The sequence below is a fragment of the Hyaena hyaena genome, unplaced genomic scaffold (assembly GCF_003009895.1).
Source record: "Hyaena hyaena isolate Hyena2069 unplaced genomic scaffold, ASM300989v1 scaffold_1289, whole genome shotgun sequence".
NCBI classification, from domain to species: domain Eukaryota; kingdom Metazoa; phylum Chordata; class Mammalia; order Carnivora; family Hyaenidae; genus Hyaena; species Hyaena hyaena.
In genome coordinates, this window is record NW_024081922.1 from 317750 (window position 1) to 323080 (window position 5331).

Consider the following 5331-nt stretch of genomic DNA (forward strand, 5'->3'; position numbering starts at 1 on the left):
TATAGATAAACCACATCTTCTTGATCCATTCGTCTGTTGATGGACACTTAGGCTCTTTCCATGTTTTAGCTATTGTGGAGAGTGCTGCTATGAACATTGGGGTCCATGTGCTTCTATGCCTCAGCATTTCTGTATCCCTTGGGTAAATTCCTAGCAGTGCTATTGCTGGGTCATAGGGGAGTTCTATTGTTAGTTTCCTGAGGAACCTCCACACTGTTTTCCAGAGGGGCTGCACCAGTTTACATTCCCACCAACAGTGTAGGAGGGTGCCCGTGTCTCCACATCCTCGCCAGCATCTAGAGTTCTCTGATTTGCTCATTTTAGCCACTTAAAGCATGTGACATTAATTCTTACCTGAATATCCAGCTTTTAGGACTGCTCTACAGATTTAGGTCTTGCTAGCCCCCACAATCACAGAGGCCAATTCTTCCTCTCTCCCTCTCTTTGCTATTGGTTCTGTTTTTCTGGATCTTCCTAAAATATGCTTTCTGCTTCAGACTGGAATAACTGGATAGCACACAAAACAACAATGATAAACAAATATAAACCTAGACAAAAAACAAAAAGATGGTGGCACAATCACTTGCAGGCACTGGACAAAAGACAGTGAAGAAATTCAATCCTGAACAAAGGCAGACTCCAGAGCTGAACCCCATGAGTGCCATGGTTCTCGGCCTGAGGGCATTTTCTTAACTAATGCAGTGAGCAGAAGAGGCAGAGGGCAAGGTTGAGGCAGGGAATAGGAATATGAAGGATGGGTAACTGGGAGACTGCTACTCCCCTGTCCCCCTGCCCCCCCCACCCACACATACACTCTCTCTTTCAGAAATAAACATTAAAAAAAAAAAAGAAATTGAATCAATAATCAAAATACCCCACCAAAACAAAAGTCCAGGACCAAATGGCTTCACCGGCAAACTCTACCAAACATTTAAAAATGGTTAAAATCCATTCTTCTCAAATCATTCCAAAAAATAGAAGAGAAAGGACAATTTTCAAATTCATTCTACGAGGCCAGTATTACTCTGATCCCAAAATCAGATAAAGACACCACAAAAAAAAAGTTAAAGAAAAGAGGGAGAGAGAGAACACTCCAAACACTCCATGAATATAGATACAAAAAGCCTCAACAAAATATTAGCAAACCAAATCCAACAGTATATTAAAAAAATAATACATTACAATCAAGAGGAACTTACTTCCAGGATGCAAGGGTGTTTTAATAATCCCCAAACCATCAATTGATATGTCATATCAATAAGAGAAAGAATAAAAATCATATAATCATTTAATAGATACAGAAAAAGTATTTGACCAAGTACAACATCCATTCATGATAAAACCCCTCTGCAAAGTAGGTCTAGAGAGAATATATCTCAACATAATAAAGTACTTACATGAAAAGCCCACAGCCAACATCATACTCAATGGTGAAAAATTGAAAGCTTTCACCCTAATGCCAGGAACAAGACAAGGATGTCCACTCTTACCACTTTTATTCAACATAGTACTGCAAGTCCTAGCCACAGCAATTAGACACCATAAAGAAATAAAAGACATCCAAACTGGTAAGGAAAAAGTAAAACTTCTACTATTTGCAGATGGCATGCTATATATGAAAAACCCAAAAGGCCCCACCAAAAACCTTCCAGAACTGATAAATGAATTTAGTAAAGTCACAGGATACATAATCGATGTATAGAAATCTGTTGCATTCCTCTACACTAATCATGAAGTGGCAGAAAGTAAAATTAAGAAAACGATGCCATTTACAGTTGCACCAAAAACAAGAAGATACCTAAAAATAAGTCTAACCAAAGAGGTAAAAGGCCTATACCCTGGAAATTATAAAGCACTGATGAAATAAATTCAAGACAATGCAAAGAAATGGAAAGACATCCCATGCTCATGGGTTGGCAGAACAAATACTGCTAAAATGTCTATACTATCCAAAGAAATCCACACATTTAATGCAATCCCTATCAAAATATTCACAGCATTTTTCACAGAGCTAGAACAAACAACCCTAAAATTTAGATGGAACCTCAGAAGACCTCTAATAGCCAAAGAAATCTTGAAAAAGAAAAAGAAATGTAGGTATCACAATTCCAGATTTCAAGAATTAAAACTTCGGTACTGGCATAAACATAGACACATAGGTCAATAGAACAGAACAGAAAACTCAGGAATAAACCTACAATTACAAGGTCAATTAATCTTTGACAAAGGAGGAATGAATATGCAATGGGAAAAAGACAGTCTCTTCAAAAAATGGTATTGAGAAAATGAACAGCCACATGCAAAAGAATGAAACTGGACCACTTTCTTTCACCATACACTCAATAAACTCAATATGGATAAAAAACCCACTTGTGAGACCAGAAACTACAAAAATTCTTGAAAAGAGCACAGGCAGTAATCTCTGACATTGGCTGTAGCAACATCTTTCTAGATATGTCTCCTGAGGCAAGGAAATAAAAGCAAAAATAAACTTTGGGAATTACATCAAAATAAAAAGTTTCTGCACAGAGTGGGAAACAACCAACAAAACTAAAAGGCCACCTACTGAATGGAAGAAGATATTTGCAAATTACATATCTGATAAAGGGTGCATATACAAAATATATAACAAACTGATACAACTTGATACCCAAAAACCTAATAATCCATTTTAAAAATGGGCAAAAGACATTAACAGACTTTTCTCCAAAGAAGACATACAGATGACTAACAGACTTGAAAAGATGCTCAACATCACTCATTGTCAGGGAGATACAAATCAAAACTACAATGAAACATCACCTGATACCTGTCAGGACGGCTAAAATCGACAACACATGAAACAAGTATGGTAAGGACATGGAGAAAAAGGAGCCCTCTCATACTGTGAATGGGAATGCAAATTGGTGCAGCCATTGTGGATGTTCCTCAAAAAGTTAAAATTAGAAGTACCCTAAGATCCAAGCATTGCACTACTGGGTATTTACCCCCCAAAATACAAAAACACTAATTAAAAGGGAAACATGCAAACCTATGCTTAGCAACATTATTTACAATAGCCAAATTAGGAAGCAGTCCAAGTGCCCACTGATGGATAAAGGGATAAAGAAGATGAGTATTTTTTGGCAACAAAAAGAATTAAATCTTACCATATGCAACAACTTGGGAAAAGTTAGAGAGTATAATCCTGAGGAAAATATGAGTCAGAGAAAGATCTCACTCATATGTGGAATTGAAGAAACAAAACAAATGAGTAAAGAAAAAAAAAGACAAACCAAGAAACAAACTCTTAACCATTGGGAACACACTGATGCTTACAGAGTGGAAGTGGGTGGGGGTGGGGTGGGGGATAGGGATTAAAGAACACACGTATGGGGGAGATGGGCTAAATGGGTGAAGGGTATTAAAGAAGGCACCTGTTGCGAGGAGCATTGGATGTTACATGTGAATGATGAATCATTAAATTCTACTCCTGGAACCATTATTATACTATATGTTAACTAACTTGGATTTAAATAAAATTTAAAAAAAAAAAACAACCAAACCAAAATCAAACAAACAACAAAACATTGCATCAGCTTGTACAATATTATTAGTATTTCCAAGAAAATGTTGTCACAAATCTCTCTTTCTTCCTTGTTGAGGAGTGAATTTCACATAATAATATGAAACTTGAAATTTCCTTGCTTTTTCATTGCAAGTATACATGTTTATTTTGAAAATTGAAAGAACTAAAAGAAGATATGGTTAAGGAACAAAACAAAAATATATTCAAATTTTAATGAAAGAATAGAGTCCACAAAAAGAAAACTTTACATACATACAAAAATGTTTTTAAAACTACATACATATATATAATGCTTAGAACTAATGGAAATTACAGAACTAAAAATTATAATAAAATGAAAATCTCACTGAATGGCCTTAACCGCTGTTTTGATATGATGAAGAAATAGTAAATCAAACTCAAGGACAGAGTTATTCAGTCTGAAAAACATATAATAAAATGAAGAAAAATGAACAGCGTTTATCAGGGAACTGAGGCACAACATGAAATGGTCTAACATGTTTGTAAAAAAGAGTTCTAGAATTTTTTTTAAAGTCGGTGGAGGGGAGAATGAGGGAAATAAAGATGTGAAGAAATAATGGCTGAAAATTCCTAAATCTGATGAAATCCATTCATTTACATATCCAAGAATCTCAGAATACATCAAGAAGGATAAATGCACAAAACCCAGACATAGCCACATCAAAGTCACAGTAACTATGACCAAAAGAGAGAGAAAATCTTGACAGCATTCAGTGGAAAATAACACATCTGATACAGAGATCAGTGATAAGAACAAATGCTGACTTATCATCATAAATAATGGAAACCAAAAGATATTGGAACAATTTTCAATTGCTCAAAGAATAGAGAAACAGAATTCTCTACTGACAATATCCTTCGAAAAGGAAGGAAAAGATAAAGCTATTTTTTTTTTATAAGAGTTTTTTTTAGATAGGTACAGCAAACCCAGGTTGTAAGATATCCTAAAGGATATTTGCCAGGTTTAAGGTGGATGATACCAAATGGAAACTTTGACCCATAGGAAGAAAATCAGAAATGGTAATGAGAGTATAAATATAAACTATTTTTTATCTCTCATTTTTCTCAAGGGACCACTCACTGTGTAATACAAAAATAGTAACACTTTAAGGTGTGGATTATAATGCATACAGAAGTAAAGGATATGATAATAATAACATAAATGAAGAAGAGTTAACAAATACAAATATAATGTAGTAAAATGACTACATCCATGAAATGGGAATTGTCAAGTATAAAGTGAGAAGTGGAAAGTGTTGATATAAACAGTGTTTACAGTCAGGTGTTAATTGGTATGGTATTGACTCTAAATAGAGTTTAATAAGTTAAGGATGCATATTTTTAGCCCTAGAGACAATATTTAGAAACTAAAAAATCGTTATGGCTAAGAACCCAATAAAGACATTAAAATGGAATACTAAAAGTAGTCAATTAACCCAAAATAAAGAAGGAAAGCAGCAACAGGGAAACAAGCAAAAAAGAAAATGGAAAACAAAAAGAAAGATGGTAGACATAAACTCAACCATATCAATAATTACATGTAAATGTATTCTAGATGTTGACTAGGTGTAACATTTACATGTAAATGTTAACTGAACCACAGTAATTAAACACAAGGCTCAATATTTGCTATCTACAAAGACCTAACTTCAACATTTAAGACAAATAGTTTGAAAGTAGGAAAATATAAAAGGTATAGTATTATGTAAACAATATGCCTAAGAAAGCTAGTATGGTGTATC